The sequence below is a fragment of the Dicentrarchus labrax genome, unplaced genomic scaffold, assembly GCF_905237075.1.
Source record: "Dicentrarchus labrax unplaced genomic scaffold, dlabrax2021, whole genome shotgun sequence".
NCBI classification, from domain to species: domain Eukaryota; kingdom Metazoa; phylum Chordata; class Actinopteri; family Moronidae; genus Dicentrarchus; species Dicentrarchus labrax.
Window position 1 is genome coordinate 29,331,528 of NW_026136705.1, and position 23,941 is coordinate 29,355,468.

General features: G+C 39.9%; 1 protein-coding gene across 13 annotated transcripts in view; it reads left to right on the forward strand.

The window, feature by feature from the left end:
* ncam1a (neural cell adhesion molecule 1a) overlaps positions 1-23,941 on the forward strand; it is a 272,082-nt gene that overhangs the window by 73,819 nt on the left and 174,322 nt on the right. The window lies entirely within an intron of this gene.

Genomic DNA, 23,941 nt, shown 5'->3' on the forward strand with positions numbered 1-23,941 from the left:
CTTGTCCGCCTGAACGACTGAGCAGGGTGAATGAAGTAGAAAAACACAGTCGAGACACAAGATTTCTTATGTGATTTCTCATGCCTCACAGTGTGAAGTACAGAGCACAACCAGGATGTTAACATGCTTCAATTCAGAGACCTTTAAGCAGGGATGAACCTTAAGGCTTTTGGGCATTGGTCCCAAATCGACAGGGCATGTCGAAAAACACAGAATAACAGCCAACATTGAATATCCAGAACATCCAACTGCTACACCAGTGCACAGTTGTGCCAGCGCTGACACTACAACTCCAAGAAAATAATTTTGCTCCAAAGAAAATCTTGCCTTTTTTTTGTCAGTGAGCCTCAAATTCATCTCTTCTGGGGTGAACTGTGCTTGCCAGTGCTGAGAGTTTTATTCTCTGCCTCTTAGTACAAATACATCATTGCTTTCATCCTTAACAGCATTGTGAACCTAAGTGGCTGTTCATTGGTTGTGAAATTTATCTTGCTTTAGCAGGTGGTGAAGGGAATCAACACAAGGATGGCAGAGCCTATGCCACATTTTTCACAGCCATGTTTAAAATGGCAATCACATCTTGTTGTTTTTGTTCCTCCTTTTGTGTTATACTCGAGAGGTAAATAAACCCGTATGGTTGATTACTGCCTGTTTCTGCTGTGTTTACCCATAGTCTTTCGGGTGTCTGTTGTACATTTGACATACATAATTAAGAGCCTAACTATTCTTGAGTTACCCACTGTTACTGGATGAGTTTATTCCCCTGATGGATGACCTATTCCTCAATATCCATGCCAGACTCTGGATTAAGTGATCCCCTGGCCCACTGGAACTCTTGTTAACTGTCATCAGCAATCATAATTGTAAACGTCACTGCTAATTTAGCGTGCAGTGACCTTTTCATCAAGAGTGTGTGTTGAAGCAAAGGGACAACAAGCAGAGATAAAGCCCAATGCAGGAATAAGCAGTGATTTTAGGCCAGGAATAAATTCATTGATGAGTAAAGTGTATTGAAATACTGTACAAGTTATATTAATCTCTGTTTGTTTGCTCAAAGATTGGTGATACTGAAATAATTAATCTTGTCTGGGCATATTAGAAAGTGGCACAGTGACATTTAAATGCTTGTCTTCACAAAATAGCTGTTGCGATAATCTTCCTGATGTGGTGAATACTTATGCGTCATGGAGTTGCTTAGGATAGCTGTGTCTAATTTTGTTAATGGTAAAATAAAATCAAAGAAGCAAGCTCTACTGGAGTTGCTTCTCACTTGGCAAAACAAGTAAAATCAGATGATGCAACAGAGTTAATCTGGAAGCCTCCTTCATTTCTTGTGGGACTGAGCCTTAAGTCTAACCTTGCCAGGCAGCTGGACTTGCGAGATCACAAAGTCACAAGTTCATGCGAGAAAATCCGTCTTGCCAGGCTTCAAGATATGTTCTTGTGTCCAAATCACAGTGGTTTGGACCAATCAGCGTACTATGAAGAACTACTGGCAGCTATGGCATTGAGCTATGGCTTTGGTTTAACGCCAGTGTTGGTGTGACCTGTGTGTATGTGAAGTGACTTTTTGCTCGAAAACAACAATGGCATGTGCTGAAGAGGTTAGCGTAAATGCTGCTTGCATCAGTTATATCAGAAGTGGCGAGTATTTCTTAATTGAAGAGCAAAGAACGGCACTGAAGGCCTTTCTCGATAGAAAAGATGTTTCCGCTCTTCTCCTGACTGACCTTGATTATGTTATATGGTTCGTTGATCTGATTGGTTTAAGTTTGCCTGTGATAATTGGTGACAGACATCATCATCCAATCACCCGTCAACTACCCAGATCGTTCTGTGTAACAAACCACCTGGTGAAGTCAGGTTACCTTAAGCCAGCTAAAAGGCAGAGAAACAACACAGCATTTTGAGAAATACTCTATTTTCCAGCTTACCCTGAAAAAGATAAGAGGATCAATATGAGTTTTCTCTAGTACAGTAGCCTACAGCGATGGATTTGAGAAGTGTCTAGCTTAGCACAAAGAAGGAGAGCAGAGGGAAACTGCTAGCCTAGTTCCATCACATTACACACAAGTGATTTGTGTTTACCAACCTGTAAGTTTCCATTTTTTACTCCATGGAGGCAGAGAGCACTTAACATCGGTGTCTATACACACACCAGATGGTAATTTGTGCATTTCATTCAGTAATTCAGACAGCAGTTAAGTAATTTAGCCTTACTATAGAATGATAAACCAACTGCACTTCAAGATAGCACTAACAGGAGACCCTCCTGCACTCGGCCAATCATGAGACTCCTATTAACATGTGTGACCAGCATCTGCCTGAGGATTAGTTTACCCTCCCATAGGGTTTACAAATGTGCACCAAGCTAATAAGAATCCACATTTCTTGTCAGTTGCAATATTTCAACATGCCGAGTTTATTGCTAGCCATCAACATGTCGTCTTGTGTCCGTGATCCAGTTGATCCATCTCCTTTGACAAGGCAGTTCTGGATGGGCAAGTCATGATGTTGGGATTCATTCTGCCCACTCTGTGGAATTGATGCTGTTTGTCCACAGTTCACTTCTCCCTGGTTAATGGGTGATTAAGTTGGCACAGGAGACCGCATGACTGATGAGGCTGCATGACTGAATTGCCAACTACAGTGGGAACCGGCTGTTTCTATTGCATCTTTCAATACATTTCTCAGAAATACCAGTTCAGGCATTATTTTTCAGGTTCGCCAACTCAGATTTCTTTGGCCTTTCCAATCTTGTAATAGTTACGGTAATAAATTATACCATGTGACATAACTGTACTATTGTATAGGGATCCAACAAAAAATCAATAAGGCAACATATTATACTACACTGTGATGTTATTACTCCACTGCTGTCATTTATTCATGATTTTATTATACGTACAGGTATACAGGCCTAATTTTTGCTTACAAAATGTTCCCTTCCCATTTAGTATGGTGGAGCTTATCATACTGATAAAAGGTGAACAGAAGTTAAGTTACATCAACTGAAGAATGATTAAATTTAGAGGTATACCATCACCATGTAAGTCAAAAGTCCTGGCCGTGTTTTGGATTTAACAGTGCTGATGGGATAAACTTGATGAAGATTATGCAATCTCTGAGAACCGTCTCATAATAGAACTCGGGCAACTCAGTGGATATGCACAGCCACCTCGCTCATAATCCTCCAGATCATGTGTGAAATGTGCACAGTTTTGCACAGATTGAGGCATATGATGTGCAGGTGTTTCTATCCTTCACTACAGAAATGTTAACCCTGAACTTTAAAGAACTATAAAAGAATTGTTTAACAGACTCCCCAAATATATAAATGTACTGAATAAGTATTAGTTTACGACTATAATATACTCCTTATATAGTTTATGACAGATGGTAAATCATTTCCTTTCTCACATTGTTTGTATAATAACTGTACAGTTTGCATCTTTTTAAGATGGATGTTTCTTCAACCTGTCTGATCATCTGTTCCCTGATCCCTGATCAGCAATTAAATTGATTTGTACAATACTCTCATTGCCTCAAGAAATTATGCCCACTACAAAAGAAACAAATAGACTTTCGTGTTAAGAAGGTAATGCCACCTTAAAGCCTTATACAATGTTGCGCCTACTCAAACAGTTGTTTTCATACATTGTAGACGGCCCTCAAATCTGTTCCATACTCTGCCAGTATTTGAAGGTTTATATCTTAAGTATTTAAATCTGAACACCGGGGATGACTTTGATGTTAAAAGGCAGCAATTGAACCCTTGAACCCTGCTACCTTGCACCACATTCCTAATCTAATTCCAAAAAATCCACAGGGGAGTGTTTCCCTCCAGAATCGACCACACAGAGCAGAGTGAGCCAGCAAGACTGCTGAACAGTGTGTGTGTCTGTGTGTCTGCCAACTGCCACTGAACACTTCATATACACCACAATCCCCATAACCCTTCTGACATTCACTGGAGATATTAGGCAAAATCAATAGTCGACTTCAAAGTAACCATCATTTACCATAATATGTGCAACACAAGGTACATCCAGAGGATATTAAATGGTCTCAGACCATGCATTCCAGAGATCAAAAACAGCAGATGAAGCAGATAACCCTAGATCCAACCTGAATAAAGACAACTTTGCTTTGCATGGGAGCTTTGTGCAATACCAGCACACTCTTTCTTTGCACTTATAATACATGTTGTTTTTGATTCTCTACTTTCCTTTCTGCAAAAAGGAATACAGATTTTAAAATTGTATCAATAGTTTATTTATTTGTACATCTTTTCAAATTGTAGTAGTAGTCCCATTACTGGTGTGGTTCTCAGTCTGTCTTCCAGAGCAACATATCTAACAATAATCTAAGTAAAACTATCAGTTTTAATTTGGTATGGTAATTTCATTATCTGCAGAGGATACATCTTATTGACTTTTGTGACCCCTAATGTTTTGTCTAGTGCCACCACTTTTTCAAATGTCCCTTTGTCCAACACTTTGGTTGATGACAAGGTATTTAAAAAAACCTTTTACCATAAAATCTTGTGTGGATATTCATTTTCCCTAGGGGATGGATCTCTGTGACTTTTTTGACCCATTGCCATTTCATCCCTCCCCCTCATCACGTCAGTGCCTCCAAATGTACACAAGAAATTAAAAATCTACCTGGCAGATTGCCCTGAAGTTAACCAGAGCACATTTACGCTGGCCATTTTAGTCCCTCTTCTAGCACAACCATCAGGACAAAATGTCAACTTTAATAATCTAATTTCCTGAACAGGTCCTTGCCCCTAAGCGAATAACCCCTTTGATTCTAATGATAGTGTGTCCTTTTGTTTAACTCCAACCTGAGTACAAACTTCCCATCAGTATCTTCTGTTCCATCATGCATCTTCATATTGTGGGGTGTTATAAACATTATAGCCTGCATGAGCTGCTAGTGGGGTTTTAAGACTCTTAGCCTTGTTACACACTTGAGGCATTTTATCCCATAAGTTGCCCGTATCTACTTCAAAACTTCCATTGACTTCATTGTGGTGAATGAGTAGTTAGCTGTGAATCCAGTTTGTTTTCTCAATTTTGCTGATTTGGTTTTAATGGGCCCCAAATATTAGTTGTCCTTTGTGTCAGGTTGATTACATACTTAATAATACTTGTGGTCACTGAACTGTTGAAAAGACTATAAAGCTTTTTGAATCATTATTTCATGTATATTTTGGTTGTTATAATGATAATCCCAGCAAATAATGCTAATTCCCTTCTGCTGAGCAATCTTACCACAGCTTTAGGACACAGTAAGTCCTCGCTTTATTATAGCTGATTGTTATTTTACTGGATTTGTTCTTTTCATTTCACAGCACTTTGTATCATTGTTTGCTTAATGTGCTTGCTTACTTTTACTTGCTTTGTAGGCTCCCATACTGTTTTTAACTTAAGGTTCCTCTCACTTCTGCATGGTCTATAGAACACTGTCTCTTGTCAGCCTGATTCTGTAACATAAGTCAGTACAGTATGTATAAAACTAAAAGAAGAAACATGTCAATTTTAAAACTTTCTCTCTTTATATATATATATATATATGAAGAGAGAAAGTTTTATACATATATGTGTGTATGTATATATATGTGTGTGTATATGTATATATGTGTATACACAAAGTAGCTTTTCCCATAAGACCTGGAAAGATCACAGGTTCAAGGCAGTAAACGCATTAGTAAATTTCTTGGTCTTAAGTCCGACCTGCAGGTCGATTCCTTGCTGCTATGTGTAGACCACCACCCACTGATCCACCCGTTCAACCGCCTTCCACTTGCCCATGTGTGCATCTGCGCACATGCAGAAAAAAAACCTTTCTGAGAGCCATCTTTTTTCTTTTTTTACCATTCTGCATTGGAAGACCTAATGGACTAATTTGCATATTATTTCCCTCCTTTTCAGTAACCAGACCCCTCTGATTTATGATGACCCTATAAAAAGCACAACTGTCAGCGATAGAGGCAGGGCTGACAGATGCAAATTGCTTTGAAGATTTATTGATGAACCACTGCTTGCACAATGTTTTGTTGCTAGCAGAGCGTAGCTGTTCGACTGCATTGAAAGGCATCCAGCAGTTTCAATTTTAGTAAAAGGGAACCGCTTTGAATTTATAAAGCTGCATAGAGCAGATTGTGAAACTTAAAGTACTATAGGTACTTACAGTACTTTTGTATTTGCATTATTGCTGACTACATTCCAAATCATAGCATTAGTTTTATGGATAGATTTTCCCCTTGGTAGCCATTGGTTTCTATTAATTTCACAATGTAATAAATACAACTATGATACAGTACTTGCTTGTGATAAGCAATCAGTCACAGTGAATAATTAAATGGTAAATGGACCTGTACTTGTATAGCGCCTTTCTAGTCTTCCGACCACTCAAAGCACTTTTGCACTACGTGCCACATTCACCCTTTCACACACATTCCCTCAGCGATGGCAAAGCCCACTGAACAGAAACTAAGTCATTCATACACATTCACACACTGATGCACAGCATCTGGAGCAATTTAGGGGAGGAGCCTGTGATCGAACCAACAACCTTCCGATTAGTGGACGACCCGCTCTGCCTCTGAGCCACAGCCCCCCATTAATTGCCTTGTTTATTTGTCATATATGTTTTTGGTAAATTATATTGTAATCACAAGTAAGAACAGTTTTAAAAACATTTTAAGGACAGCTGTAGAAAATCTTTGCCTTTATGAGCTATTATGTTAGAAATTCAAGCTCAGAAAACATGACATTATGACATATATACATATTATGAATGAGGTTGTTTCTTTCCCTGAAAAAAGAGTTGGTGTTCAGCTGCAAACTCAGATTCTTGAAATGGTCCCTGCTCACAACTGCTTTACCTCATGATGGATGCTGTACCTCGTAACAATAAGTACAATAAGATTCAAGTCTCTGCAAGTTGATTTTTATAGCTGAAATAAAACAAACCCTGGAAGGCTGCCAGGAAGGTGAGGAATAAATCTAAAAAAAAAAAAGTCAAGGTGTGCTTTGGAAAATGCTCAGCAGGAATGTAAAGTGCATGTGATTTGCAGTTAATGGGCTAAACCATGGAAAATTACCAGTATGGTCTTTTCACTTTGTTTATACAGCACACCTCAAGTGTTTAAATCTTTACAGTGAATGTACCATTACCTACAGCCCATATAGCGAAGGAACTCGGCCAACTTCTGTCTCTGAGTGTGTGGTGGCGTATGAGCTGTAGGATGGCCTCATGCCTTGCCTAATAGTGATGAATGATTCAGGCCAGCATGGCACCCAAAGGCTAAAGGAAATCAGTAGCCAGTAAACACAACGGAGCAGCGCTGCAGTTCATGAAATCAAAAGCTTTCCATTTAGGTTCCTTTGTGGTCTCGGACCTTATTTGTGTAGGCCTTTTTAGATTGTTGGCATTTAAATAAAGTTTGTGATGTATTGCAGACCACACACCATGTATGTACCTTTCAACATGGTTGCTATGTAAGATTAGGTGATCATGATGTCTTAAAAAAACACTTCAATCACATGACCGAGAGGTGTTGGCTTGTGGTCTTAGACAGCCAGAATTTAGGGCAAAGGTCACTGGGCACAAGTGGTCTGAGACAGACTTTAGCTTAAGGAAACAATCATTCTTCCGAAATATCATAGGGAATATCGTAGACATCAATCTAAGGTGAGGTGTTCTAGACGTAGAATTCAACTATGACACACTACATGGGATAAAACGATTGTGTGCCCAATTCTCATTTTTCTTCCTGACCCTTAGGGTTGATGTTCCATTGTTTGTTCCTGGCATATTATATAATGTGTCCTATCAACACATGGCTTGTTTGACAACTGCGTAGGTATTAAGTTCTACTTGACACTTAATTTTCCAAGGACTATTCTTATCTTTTGCTCCAAAAAAAAAAATACATTCAACATCCACCATTAAACTTCAAAGTCTTGTTCCTCTGCTGGGGAAGGTGTTGGCCTGACCGAATTACTCATTTGCACCCCATTTATCAAGTTACCACTCATTTAAAGTGTGTAGACACAACATCCCTGACTTGAGTCACTCTGATTAGAAACCTCTGCGGCTGTCTAATCTATGGGGATTTAAAGATTGTAATTTCACTAATGTACTTTCTTCCTTTCTCCCCTTCTCCCATGTGGCGACCTCGAATGGCCTTGCTCGTCTGTCATATCAAGGTAAGAGAACTTTATCATATGCCCTTAAGATTCTTGCTGTAAGAATTCATAAGTAATTTCCTGGAGCTTATCCGAGCACGACTGGTGAACTGTTACACAAGGCAAAACCAGAACACTACATAACCCACGATGCTGACCCTCAGCATTCATTGCTCCAAGATGTCTTTGAAACCACACAAAGTCTGTTGTACATACCGTGCAGGCAGCGGTGAGGTCAGTGAATATTACTGTATTGACTGTGGAAAAAGGTTATTGTCTGTTCCCAAATCTGCCTCTAAACCTCCTCAAAACAAGTTCAGAGAGGAGCATTTTACTGTGTGTTCAGTGCTGGGCTCAGCCTTACAACAACACTGTACCTTGAGCGTCTTCATCCCGCCGGCTCTGTGGGAATTTATGATGTTCAAAGGAGTCCTAGTTTAGCTTCTCCTGCATCATTTCAAGCAGAAAGAAGAAATCTATCCTCCACGTCTATTTTTTCATCTACTTGTCTCGGCCTCTGAGAAATGCCACTATTTGACTTTGAAAGTGGAGAGCAGGTGTTTTTATTTTATTTTTTCTGATTAGTTGTGTCTGCATGGAACTGGTTTTTCCTCAGACTAAATGATGGAAAGCGTCAGTTGCTGCAGAACAAGCCTATTTACACTGTGGTGGCAGTAATGTGTGTTTACCCCTGAACGTCTGTCATTAGGTTAAGGCTTTCAGGTCTTTGTTTGATGTTTCCTGCGAAAAGTATGCTAAATGGCTTTTAAAATGCTTCTATAAAGTCTGTGCTCAGTTCATCCTTTTTGAACCACAATTTGCGTCAAAATTCACGCCACTTCTGCTCATTATAACTTAATATAACACCGAGACACATGTCGTACTGCTGGAATCAGCTATACTTACTCTTTCCAATGAACATCATAGTTTTGCTTAGAAATGATGTAAACATGTGCTTGTATGAGTTTTTATGGTGAACATACATCGAAATGTGTCCAAACAATCAACAACTCTAGTTTGATTGAAATAAATCCCTAATTCACTGACGTAGGTGAGAAAAACAGCAGTTAACATTGCTCTCCTAAGCTGTCCACAAAAGGACTTGCATGCACTAATATGCATGTGGAGCCAGACCATATTTGTAACCAAAGCACAGACAGACTGGGATAGCAACACAGGTAGAGGGAGTCTGACGTAATTCTCTGCTCAGGACACCATGACTCCACTTTATCTTTACATAGCAAATAGTTGTTTGCTGCTATATTAATGCTTTAAATCTCATTTATACAACCTTTAAACTGGTCCAGAAATGCTGAGAAACCCGGTTATGGTAACTGAAAAACAAAAAGAAATTCAGTTTAAGAGTATTACAGTGAGAATCAGTATGAGTTTGTTGGAGTGAGCATGGCCATGGAAAAGTGTTGGACTGAAAGAGTATGTGTGCGAGTGTGAGTGCACATATGGCCTCGCATGACCTAGTTGTTTGTCCTCCTTTCCAATTCTCAAAAGGTTAGATTGAAATTCAGGTTAGGTTTGCTTTTGGCTGAAGGCAAGTGAGGATTCATTGTCTCCAGTCTAACAACTCATGGTTCACGCAGGGCAAGGCCACTGTCGGTTTAATAATATTGCAACACAGACTGGGCAGCCAAACTGGAACGTATTGCATTTCAATATCCAACTCCATCTTACCCACATTCTCAGAAACATGAATCCCACATTTTTCATTCACTTCTATTATTTTGCAATCTTCAGTTGTTTCACAATTATCATAGTGATTATCACATAATGTTCTGGTTTAATGAATCTCCCCAGTAGGCAAACAACATGCCTTTTTAAAAATTCTAATATTTGAGTGCAGAACAATGGTGTGTTTGCTGTAATGTACCCGAGAGCCTTGCTGGTGACTTACAGGGTTGTACTTATCTGTCTGGGAGGAGATGAGAGAGAAGGTGAGGATGGAGAGAGCAGGTTAGAGGACATGTTAAATGCAAATATCTCTCCTCCTGTCTCCCGCGCTCTTGCAGAAACAATAGGCTGGATTCTGTTTGACATGGATGAGTAGTATGCTCTCTCTCTCTCTCTTTGTCTCTGCCTCTGTCTTCCTTCCTCTGAATATATTTCACAGCTGTCCAAGAGGGCTGAGGGGGAACTTTCTGCAAATATTAACAGTCTGTAGCTGTGTCTTTTGTGGCAAACTGTTCTAAAGCCACAGAGGCTTAGAGGACAAGATAGAAATGCAGTCCTAAGACTAGCTAATACAGATTTGGTAATGAGGGGAGGAGGAAGGTTGAATTAATGCCAGATTCACGTCACAGTGGAAGGAGTGGAACAGGATGGCATTTCATGGCTATCACTTGGAAGTATTCAAGTGTTTCAGTTGCTGGGATTTATCCAGGTGCCTGACAGATGGCTGCTTCTGTTTATATCTCACATGACATGACCCAAGAGCTACATGGATGATATTCCTAGACATGTCAGAGGGGCAATTCCTCTTTACACCCTATAAATGTAAGTAGTAAAGACAGTTGTGAAGAGCTTTGTCCCTCTAAAATCTCAAAAACCCAGACTGTACTCAACATTTGTCTTCAAAAACAGTCTGGTTCAGGTCTCAGTATCTAATTTTACTTCTAATGTGAGCCTTTGTAGTGATTTAGGTAATTATTGTTCCATTAAGTCAATATTAAAACATCAAGTAAACTGCAGTGGTCGTTGCTCGCTTGGCCCACCAAGGGTCCACCTAGGCTCTACCCTCTTGCCCAAATTGGTGTTTTCTGGCTTCAGCAACTTCGATTTCACTCCCGGAGATTGTCTTATCTGATGTCCTCCCTGAGTGTCTATATGAAAATTACCATGTAAAAGACAAGAGGCCTTCAGGTTGTTAGCAAGGAAATACGAGCAACGGATGGAACTGAAGTTTAAATCAGATGCTCCTGATAAAAGTGAAATAAAAGTCCAAAAGTGAATACAAATAAAGTGTTTTAAAGAGATCGACAGTGGACAGTCAGTATCAGTCAAACAATGTAAGATGTGTTTTTTCAGAGAAGTGCTCCTCATTTATCTTATGGTAATTAGATAGTCTTTTATTAAATAGATATAAATGGCCATCCTTTATAGCAACTTGTCCACATTGTAAATGAAGCAACAATGAAAGCAAAAAATTCTTGAACTTTACAAGCTGAATTTAAACAACTTACATGTGAAACCAGGCTTCTTTGCCACAATGCACCTAAAGTCACCCTCATGCAAATACATATTGGAAGGAAACATTTTATATGGAAAACATTTAACTTAGTTTGGCAGTCATCTTTCAGCCAGACAGTTTGGGGTCTTCTCCTCTTGGTTTAAAGAAAGAGGCACATTGTTACTTGATTTTAAATTTACCACAGACTTAAAAACATCTTTTCAGAGACTCATGGGTGAAATCGCGGTTGCTACATGGTTTTATTTTGTAGACCAATCACACAAGATTTGTTCATGGAGACTAGACCTATTCATACCCTTTTTAAAAAAAAAGAAAAATCATCAGAATCTTTATTTGACATTGCACAGTAACACATAGTCTATACCCGTCTCTAATGACTGCAGCTCTCCCACCACCCAGTGACTCTAACCAGTGAGAGGCTGGGTTGAATACATTAGAAGACAGAATGGAGAAAGAGAGCAGCACAAAAGATGTCTGTAATGCAATAAGAATGAATAAAGGGCTTTTTAATGAGGAGGCCTCCCGTCCACTGAAGCTCCCTCTGCCAATCCAATTGTTTCATTATTCTGAGTGGGAAGTAAGAGCAGGCTTCAAAGCTGGGTTTACTGGAGACTGAGGTTAACAAGGTGAAAGCACAATCAAATCACCAGTCAAAAGGACATTTGTTATGATTTTACATCGTGTAAAGGTCTGTCGTTACCTTCTACCCCCAACATCCACTGCACTGGTTAATGTTAATGTTGATGCTAGACGTCTTCAGGGAATGCTTGATCTTTATTAATCTTAAAATAAACCAAATTTGCCTTGAGCATCAAAGCACAAAAAACCCAAGCCTGGTTAAAGTTATGGAAGCTATCACGGAGCAGAGGTGGAATGTGCAAGAATGTGAGGCTGGAAGCCTGACAGTGATATGCTGAGGCATCCGTCACACAAGCAAACACACCCCAAATCATCCATCTGTTTAAGTTTGGATATCTCCCTAAAGGCAAAAAATCACAACCTGACACACATTTGAACCTTACCATTTCTGATTGTAAATCTCATGTAAACGTCTAATACACACCCCCTTCATATTAGTTTTGGGACAAACAAAGACCTGTGCATCTGACACAGAGAAAAACTCATTGTAACCAGTGCTGATTGTTGCTGTAAATTGGCATCAGATGACTTGGCATATTGGTTGCTCAAATTGGTAAAATGTTAAGGTCTGATGATGGAAATTAACTGAAGTTCAAACCCATATAAACTCTCTGATCAGGCTCAGAGAAACAAAACTTTGACATTGTTCATTCCATCTGACACTTTGATTGTGTGGAGGGTAATGAGCACTGCAGTCTTGGGTGTATAGCTGCTGCGATAACCTCAATACTGAAATATCTTGCTATTGACAGGCCAACCTCAGGGGATGGCAAGCCACAATGGCACGTAACGTCAGATCATCACACAGTAAAAAGAAAGCGTCCCAGAGCGGCTAGGCTGAAGAGACTCGACACAGCAGGAGTGCTGTCTAAAAAGCAGTGCTGCTCAGTACCCCTCAGTTCACAGCCCAGGATTACAATACCACACTAGAAATAGTCACATAGCCTCCACATCACTCGTTTTCGAAGAGTCCCGACTAGAAAGACCAGCGGTCTTGTAGTGGAAAACGCTGACTGGATGCTAATTATCCCAATCCGTTACAGGTGTGTCGTTTGGGCCCTGTAGCTCACCAGTGTTTAGGTTTAATGAGTGACCCTGTTAACTGGAGACTTTCAGCCGAATATGTTAACTAACTGGCTGAAAGTCGCCAGTTAACAGGGTCACAGAGCCAAGAGGCAGGAGGAGGGAGAGTGCAGATGATTAATATAAGGAGGTACTGAGATGAAACATTATCCTGTTGTACCTCTTCCAAAATAATTTGCAAAAACAACAAAAAATTTAGTAATACTTCACACTGTACTGTTGAGCCTAAATCACTGCAGGGGAAATTCTCTCACTGCGACAGCCCTACCTAGGGGTTGCTATTGATGCAATATGCAATATTTACAATAGAATCCACATGTTCTATGTCAATGCATGTGTGGAATTTGCATTGAATATTTACATGACTATTCTATAACAGCTGCTACAGGTTCGTCTGGAAGAAATTTTACATAAAACACCTGCAGAGTACAAGTCGTTGTTAAGGCAGTTACTTGATAATAACAAACTATCCAGCTGAAATAACTGGTCAATAACGGGAGTTTTCCAAAGTAGCTAAGATAAATCTCTCTTCAGAGTCCCCTGAGCCCTTTGGTGTTTTTGTAGTGGCAGCATCCTTTTGTAGACTTTAACCCCTTCCTGCAGAAAGAGCCTGTGCATTCACCTCACATGCCATGGGTTATTCAAGTTCGTCTTTAGTGCTCACAGAGGAACGGATTATTTCATTTTGGTAGTGTGGCTGCGGGGCATGGCTGGTGTTCAACTGGATTGAGTTATCAGCCATCTTTGCCTTGTTGCACACCAGAGGGGGAGCTGCATGAATCATTCAATCACATATCATCCCCGAGTGTAAACAGGCTGCATGTGCACATTGAGTTTGGTGCTTTAATTGGATGCTTAGCTGTGCATCTGGATATGTGCTTTTCCATTGCTTGCTGAGACTTGCTGTTACTGCTGATCTGAGAACTGTTACTGACACCCACCAGACCAAATCCTGGGCAATTTGCTGTGCTATTTCTCCCTCACTTATTTTCATTTCACCTGAACTTTTAGAGGGTCAGTTTCATTAGAATTGGTTTTGAAATGACTTTTTATGGGACACTAGCTAAGCATTCTTGAGTAGTTTTATACTAGCAGAGTTATTTACTGTGATGATGTGTGAGCTCAAACTTCCTGTGTTTAGATTTGGAAAGTGAAAAATGTTCAAGCATGGGTTTGGACAGTGTAAAATTAGTTTTTACTCACATTATGTGTACGATGAAAGAGTTATGAGTTCCTGGAATTATTGCTGTCCATAAAATTATGCTTTTCTAGCGCACCTCCACTGTAAGAAACAGGAGTCAAAATCATCATGCCATAGTTCCTGTCCCCCTGAAGCTAATGACGCTGACCCAACTGAAGTGGCTGTCTTCGTCCTGGATATGTAGATTTACTTTAAATTTATTTCAATGTTGTGAATGGATGTATCAATGTACCACATCTCAGCAAGGAAAAATGTTTGTAGAAAGAGGGAAATTAATATTGAAATCCAAACAGCTGAAGCCTCATTCTAGTTTCAATTCTGACTTGAACAATTTGAAACTTTTCCTTTAAATTAGGGCAAACATTTAAAAGGTTTTTCCTGATGCAGATCTGATTATGAGCTCAGGTGTCATTTAATGGTTATCCACTTGAGCAAGAGTTCCCATTAACATGTCAAACATATGTTTTTTTGTCTTTTGTGATAAAAATATTAGAGGCTATATGAAGATAAAAAGAACAAAGTTAAACGAAGACAAGCTTTTGTTCCCTTTGCCCTATCTATTGAACAGGAAAGTATTAGATTTTGGAGATAAGGCAGGTTTGTGTCCTTGAAAAACTGATGACACCACTGTAAAGGGGATCAATTCACTGTATGAGGGGATTTATTGCATTTGTGGTAAATGATTTTTGGCCGGCAACCAGAATAAATTAAGCTCTGTAGGGAAGCTCTGTAGTAGAGTCTGTATCTGATTTACAGTATGTAGCTGGAAAGGCAATATTGTGTTTATCATTGCTTCCCATGTGTGGTATCGAAAGTAATCGCTCCCACTGGATATGCCTTCTCTTCTCATAAACAGAACATATAAACAGCAGTAATTGATCGCCATTTTTGTTTATGTACCCATCTACTTTTTAGGCTTTGTTTTTGTATTCTCCAAGTACTCGCAGCTCGCTTCAGAAGTCTGAGGGATTTTTGTTCCAAGGTTGAATTTTGCATGCAGATAAAAATCCTTCTTGAGCTCTTCAAAGGTCACTGAGTGCTTTGATGTTGTTTGACAGCAGCGTGCACAAATAACCCCTACCTGTCCTAAGCAAGCACTTCTGACATTTTCCTCAAGCAATAGTGATGGATTGTCTGGAAAAGCAATATGCATGAGCATATCATTCCTTGGCGAAAGTCTGACTATGACAAGGTGGTGTCTGAGGAACACCACAGCACATCAACCTGGGATAGAAATGAGGACCCTACACTATTACAGATAAACAGATATCCAGATTTATTTTGCTCAATACTGAAACCACAATTGTTTATCACCATTATTCTTTTCGGTGTTGGGGAATCAAAAGATTTCTCTAGGCTTTGTTTTCACTTCACTTTCACTTTTCACATCTTGCTTCTAATGCCAAAAACCTTTCAATCAAAAACAACCTTTCTTCACATGTGTCTTCTAAGAGCTACTTCCTGCCAAACAGCTGTGATTGGTCAGACTGTTTACCTGGGAAGAAAGAGTGCTGCATACAAAGCGTTCTATAAACACAAAGCAACAAAATCCATCCCTGTCTCTGAGATATTACATTAAATTGTTTCCGTGATAACGTAACTGCTGCCTGGATCATGTTCAGAGACAATGTTTTTTGGAAAACTACATTAATGTACTGTGCTGGAATTGCAAAGAGATGGGTGGGGTGGATGGGTGGCTACAAGTCTGGGACTGTCACACCAGAGTCCGGTGTTTGCATCCACACTCCTGTCTACGGTTGATGTCTGAAGTCACTGCTGGCTTTTTCTCCATTAAAAACACACTGCTATCTTTCTCTAAACATAACGTTGCATGTCCTTGCTCAGCCGAAGCTATTAAGACTTCAGTAGCCTTGCATGCAGGTTTATTGCCAGTGTTTTTACTTTAATGTTCTTTGTCAGTTACTGAGGGAAGAAACCTCTAATTTGAGAAAAGGAGAGAAAAGCTAGATGGAGCTGACCATGACTGACTGAGACACCTGTCAACACTATTTCTCTAAAGGTAACCTGCGGAACCTCTCCTAAATACGTGATGAATGCATTCCATTCCTCATATAACACTTTTCAAAGCAGATTTACATTGTTCAAGTCCATCCTTTGCCTTATTTTTCTGCACTGCTACACTTTTATCACACTACCGCCACGAGCTGTTAATTAGAGAAATAATGTGTTACCATCATCAGGAGCATGTTTTGCTAGAATTGGCCTTTTGACCCGCTCTTCAAAGCCTTGCTGAACAGTGACGTGAGGTGTGAAAAAGTCAACAGGTTTAATGGAACAATGCTACCGAAGAAGAAAAGAGACATTAACTGTTTGAACTTGAATTTCTTGAGGGTGAACTGTAGTGACTTTGTATTTCTATTGGGAGATTTGAAGAGTTTCATGGCCTCGCACCTTATTAGGCACAAACCTAATTTACACACAGCTTGGGGTTCCTGGTTGGGTGCATCATCTGAAAACATACCTTTCATGTTACTTCCTGCAATGTCCTGCTCTCTTATATGCTTTAATTTGCAGTCTTCCTTTGACGGACTTCCTTTTGTAAATGAATGGCATATGTAAATGCTGCATGCAGTGGGTTTATTGCAAGGCCTCAGCAGCAAACTCCTGTTACTTATGACAAGCAAGAAGAAGAAAAAATGCCAATTTGGCTACTCTGAAATCCTTCTTCTTTAGGGAAAGCTACATCTGAGAGCCCAAGCCTGCTTTTCCTTTCTTTTATCATCATTCTCTTTTCTTATATCGCCTCGCCTTGCATTCCCTCCCTCCCTCCTTCCTTTTGCTCATTTTCCTCTACATCTGTTTGTTCTTACCTTCTTCCTCTATACTTTAACTCCGACTTTGTTCTGTTCTTTCTTCTGCTGTTCCCCCCCCTTCTTCGTTTCCCTGTCCCTCGTTTCCTCTCTCTGGGGGAGTTTTGGATCAGAGAGTCGTTTTGGTGCCAGACTGCGACAATACTTCACATTAATAAAAAGGATGGTTGGAAGCACAGTGGGAGCTGCACAGGAACATTCTTTTCCAGCTAGTTTGCCATGCCTCGTTTTGTTGTGGAGGGAAAGAGTTCACATCTTTTACAGCACTGCTCCATCATCATCAGCAGCAGTTTGTGGTTGCACTCATACTAATATTTTAGCTGCTGTGGGTTTATTTGTGAACTTGAAAATGACCTTCTTGTAGTTTCATGTCTATAATGAAAGAGATATAGGCTTGAAATTGGAAACAGAGGAACAAAATTCACTAAATTGGCCTTCAGCAGCCTTCATTTTCAGAGAGGTACCCAATGGGCGGCTACCTGCAAAATTGCTCCTGTTATTGAGTTAGTTTAAAGTGATGTGAGAACATTCTTCAGTCAGCTAAACCATGATTCCGCCTTTCAAACACGAGTGACTTCTTATTAACCTAAGTGCCACATGTCATCATGCTCATCACAACGCTGTCGGGGTGTGTCGGCAAGTTAAGAGGTCCCCATTCTCACAAATCCCTGCACTCCCCCCTTCACCCAACCCTGACATTACATTCTACCTTCAAAATAACAGTCTACAACATTCCTTCACTGAGCCTTTTGTGTTCCTACAGCGCTTGGATATTTTTTTTTTTTTTTTTGCCCGTCAGAATGTATTAAACATGATTTTGAGCCTAGGTACTGAATAATGAAACGGTATCAACTAGTATGACTGAGTGGTGAAGTCAGTGCTAAAGTGCTTTAAGCTGCAGTTTTCCATATGGCCATTAACTGCTAGCTCCAAAAAACATCTGAATACATAAATAAAACTGTAAGACTGACTTTATGAAGTTGAGGGAAGTATATTTTCTTTTCTATTTTTTTTATATATGTTTTGGGTTCTGTATTTTTGATAGACAGGTGTCTTAAGCTCTTGGCTGACTACTGGAAACCTGCCATTTTGTAATCGCTGCTTGCCCGCCGAACCTAGCTGTTGAAATTAGAAATATCTCAGCCCACCAAGACAGTCCACAGCTGCTTGTTGACGGTCTGTGTGACCAACTATTCCTATGCTGTGTAAAACAAACATCAGTATGTAAACTTTACGGAGTGGTTCTGCTGTGTTTGCTGTTTGTCTAGCAATGGCAAACCTTTTCATAGTAGCAGTTTGTGCACATCAGTGGTTGTGAACAGTGCACACAAGTCTGTCGAGGAGATGGCGAGGGGATGGAGGTAGTGAGTTCACTCAGATCTTTGACTCTGAAAATGTTCGACAAAGATTGCAATGGGGAGTAACAAACCCATCACATTCAGGAAACTTTGGAAAAAGAAATGGTCCTTTTGGAGAATTTACTAAAAATAAATAAAGTCATACTTATTAAAGCCACGGCAACTCATGGAATTGCTAGTGTTTCTTTGGCAAGCATGACATGTCAAACAGGGAGAATCTTGGTTGGAGGTGTGAATCTTCACTGACCTCACACATCCTCAATTGTTTATATTACTACAAAACTACTTTATCTAATTATACAAGCAGTCAGATAAATGTGAACTGAACTCAGTGAAATCAGACTATAACAGTCTAAAGACTAAAAAGCTGCATCTTTTCACTGCTAGTATCTGTGTGACCCACCTCAGTGCATAAACAAAACAATTGTTATCAGTCACACGAGAAGTCCAGGAATCACATATAATGACTGCTCAACCAGCTTGCCTCATTGACTCCATTATCTGGGCTTTGATTTTGCTTTAGACTGCAGCTATCGCTATTTCTGTAAAGTGACTTTGTGTGCCATAGATTGGGTGATCTTCACTCTCTCAGAGTTGGACAGCAGCGCCCCCTCAATTCTTGGCTGATTAGCTGGGCTCACTTTATGGTTCCAGATGTTAGCTCAGGGTGAAAACTGCTAACGTGGTTCCCCAAATTCTTTGTATTACCAAATTATTTCAGTTTTGCAAGGTCGATTTTTACACACAGCATGCGTCATGTCCAGTTTGTGCTTCGCAGTAAATTCATAAAATCTGAAAGGTGCCCAGTTTTTGGCTTTTAAAATATACTGGGTGTGTTTTTTTATCACTCACTGCTGATCTCTGCCTCTGTCCGCCATATCTCCCAACATATAAAATAACATTAGCCTAACATTTGGCCACAGTTAAATGCAAGAGAGCGATGTCGGAACGCAACAATGTAACTTTATTGTCCAAGCTGGAAAATCAACTAGTATACTATCATTTTTATAGGCATTATTTTGTCACTGCATCGATGCAGAATCTTCCACAGCCGCATTGCGATGCATCTTAGAATGGATACCTTTTCACACCTCTGATCTTAGGTTGTCAGTGTCTATGATAAGAAATGTCACATATGGTATATCATGCAGTTCTGACACTGAGAGTGTCAGTGCCACACATTTACAGTTTCTCCTCCCTGAACTGAAAACTGGGAACTCTCTGTCAAAGTGGAAGTCTGTCTGCAGAGGGTTAAAATCCCACAGTGATTACTTAGAATGATTAGCAGTGAGGAAAGGCCTGCTGGCATTGGTCATTTTTTTGAAGTCAGCAGCAGTAGCAGGCCATATTGTTATTCACATAGTGTGTCCAGCTACTGAAGACGTCGTCATAGCAACTAGTAGACCTGTTGTTGCTGACGTTTATTGAGACCAATCTGTGTATGTGTGTGTTTGCGCGTGTGTGTGAAAGGTGAGGCTGAAGTCTAATCGTCGGAGCTGCTGACCTCAGGGGCTTGTCATCCAAACCACTGATGACACACTGAATCACAGCAACGCAACATCTCTTTTCTCATCTCCAGGCCTCCCATAACATTCAAATCACACCGACTAGATTGGGATCATTAATTCTTGAAAAGGAAGACGTCATGGAAGGAGAACAGAAGCCTGTTGTCTTGTGCCTGAAGCAAAAATGTCTGTGATCTAAAACAGAATCACTAAAAAGTACACCAAGAGAGAGTTTGATCTCTTGCATAAATTTGCATTCCAAATTGTTTGTGCTTGGTTCATAATCTTTAAGTGAGCCACTTATCCAGAGAGCATTGCCAAACAGATCACTTTTGTATAAGTTTTAATTTGTTGTGTCTGCAGCAATTAGCAGTTGCCCACAGAAATGCATTTTTAATGTCAAGGTCTGTTTGGTGTAGCATTGAAGAGGACAGTAACGCTGTCACTGAACCAGCTCGGTTCAAAGCAACTACATGGCTCCATATTTATCAATTGTCTGCTCATTTGAACCCTCTATAGAGCTAACTCAGGAGCAAAGAAGTTCTTTGCTAAAAGGCAAGAATGTGACGCATTTATCAAGCAACTTATTCACACTTAGAGCAAAGTGTTGGAGTACTTTTTAAGAGCATCTGTCAAGTGATCAGATGATTCATCACGTTTGTTCAGAGAAGAAAATGTAGGGCCCTTTTTTAATTGTGCAAGTGAATGATAAGTTCAAAGCTTGGGCTCACAAAGATTAAACCTCGGGTCTCACCTCATTGTTCAGTCTGCAAAAAACAGCCTACAGTATATGATTTTTTTGTTTTTTTATGTTAAGTTTATTTTTGTGAAAATATTTAACGAATAGTTTTTATTCTTATGCTTGCAAGGAGGAAAACTGTGAAGGATTTTCACTTTTATCTTATCTTATTCCCTTTTAGTCCACAAACCAACAGCATCTCCTCAACAGCATTTAGTGTGGAGGTTGCTATGCAATACAAAGCTTAGCCAATACAATTACTTTACTTTGACATGTTAATTAAGCACCCTCCTTAGTTACTGTTGCTATGTTGGTCACATTTTGCTCAGTCCCAACAATGTATTGAGATTCAGCCTAAATAGTAACTTTATCTATACATTTTTGCTGAAATGAAATAAACAAGCTGTTTATATAATCATGATAAATGTTAAAATATCTCACTAATCTGCTGAGGCAAGTTGTCTGAGGCTGCACGTTTGAACAGTTCTTGCTTAGGTATGATGGAGTATTGACGTATACGGCCGGTGCTCAAATAGGATTGGTCAATTCCACTAAGCCCCTGTTAACAATGCAACAGTGTTGAGGGGGAAAAAAGACACCTTTTCTCAGAAGCACAAAAAAAAACAGCCACAACTGAATTTTTAATGGAGTTTAACGAAAATATAAACATCACTTATGCACTTGAGTTGATGCCTTCCTTACTCAGAGTGTACAACAGGTGTGACATTCTGCCGCGCTCCAGATGCAATTCTTCACCTGGCTTCCCTCATGACACTGTGGCTTCTGAGACTGATGGCTGTGTGACACAGCCCACTTCTCCCAGATTGTTTTCTAAAACTATAATAGCAAAGGCAGTTTACATTTACTGCTCCCCCAGCCTTGAAATCATGCAGTGAGGAGGAGGGAGGGGTTCGGGCAGAGTAGAAAAGATGAGTTGAGTAGAAGGTATTTATTACTGTTATGTCCAAATGATAGACATTAATACAGCAACATTACTGGTCAGCAACATTACTGTTAAAGGATCAGCTTGAATATTATAACTTTTATATAACATATTCAGCTTTGATGTAAAAACAAAACATGGTAATGCTGAAACAGATTCCCACCAACCAGCATGAATGCGATTGTACTTTTATCTGAGGGTACCAACCAACAAAAATAAAATAAGTTGCACCAAACACTGTTAGAGGCCCAGTATCACAAATAATCACAAATGTAGTTAAAAAGTTTAAATTATAGATAATTGAATTATAGATTTTTTTTTTTTTTTTGTGTGTGTGTGTGTGTGGGGGGGGGGGGGGGGGGGGGGGGGGGGGGGGGGGAATTGTAGAAATATTGTGTGGGGAAGATGTTGTACTATCTTTATCTTACAATAAAAAACAAAAAAAAAAAAATGGTGCCAACAATACTTGAGATTACAGTTCAGTTGACCGATTTCATCCATGTCTGTCCGTGCTTTCAGTGGTACAGGTTTACATTTGGATCGTGGATTGCACCTTCAGTACAAGCATACTGTGTGTAAGCTTGCCAAACACAATGTAGTTCAAAGAGCTACAGCAGGCTACTGCAAGAAGCAGACTTGTGAACATGTGTGCACCTAATGCATGATAATGCAGGACTGCTTAGCACTTCTGTGCCCTCACAGAAATGAGAAACATGGATTTGATCAATGGCCCTTTCTTCAACACTTATTTATTTTAATTTAAATTGCAATATGAGAGCAATTTCACCATTGACATGATGCCAGTGTGTTTTTATCTTTTTCTCCCAAGAAAAACAGGGCATCAAGTATAATTGAGTTCTGTTACCCTGTTTGAGGCTAGAATAATATTTTGATTTGGTAATCCAGTTGAGCAAGCTCACCAGTCATGTACTGCACTTCACAGTGTGTCAACACATCTGAAAGCATTTAGCAGCATCAGTCTACAGACAACATTGTTTGTCAGGGACGTTTACAAATGAAAGAAAATGACTTGTATGACCAATGTCGGTAGGAGATGGTAGGAACTTTGGTCTCCAATGCCAAAGTCACAGTTTTTTGAGCCATTCATCCACCATGACCTCCTCCCTAAGGCGTTTTGTGGTGCTGCTGAAATATCACAGTTCTTCCGCCTTTGTTTCAAATAGACAAAAGTCATAACTTACATGGCCACTAGAGGTCCTTGTTAAATAAACTCATACATTGATTGTTATAGCCAATTAAACAAAGGACCAGTGCTGTCATTTTTCTCACCAGGGCAGTCTCTAACCTTTCCAGGATGGGAGGCTCGTGCCAGTTTGTGTTTGCTTCATTTCACACTCTTGTAACTTGAAAATATGCACAAGGCAATGACATTTTTAGAGGTGAGCCGGTAAATCAAGCTCTCAACCTGTGAACATAAATGTAGTGCAGTTATAATATGCTTGTTGATACGCTCATGACCCTCCATGTATTAAATCAGTCACCAAAAAGGTTTTCTGTCTGAGCTACACGTTGCTCAGTGGTTTGCAAGTGACATACAACACAGAGTTAATACAATTCGGTGCTCTGTTAAGCAGAAGGACATCTGGTCTGGTCAGATTTAATTTTGTTTTATGATTAATAATGCCAGCAAATTGAACCCTACACTATGTTGTTTTCATAATTGCATGAAAGGCATCAGGAGCATTGTGATGGGGGCGAGTGATTAAAAAGCAAATAACATAAGAGCGGAACCAGTACCTTGATGATCTAATAATTGAGATGTTCCCATATGGGGTCATTTTGGGGTGTTAGGAGGTTTAATGGACTAGCATAAATGCCGGTGTCTGGGCCGCAGGATATGGCTCATAAGCCATCGGCAAGCCCTCCAATGCCTGGATCAATGAGGAACAAGGCAGCACAAGCCCATTAGTGGATCACTGCAGCTTCAAGCTACTGTGAAACACTTTCTAGGCTCACACACTCACAGACGCCTCACAAATGGCCAGCTTTATTTATCTGCTCTGTCAGATGAATCAATAGCTGCTGATTTGATAGCAAAACTGCACTGATCATCATCCATCCACACAAGCACATAGACACGCCCACACACACACACACACACCTTCCATCCTTTCAGTTCCTGAGCCCCTGGAGAGAGTGTGAAACCATTCAAATGAGCAGTGGATCATGGCCATTTCTGAATTCTGTGTGGATATTCTGCACCTTTTTAAAACCACGT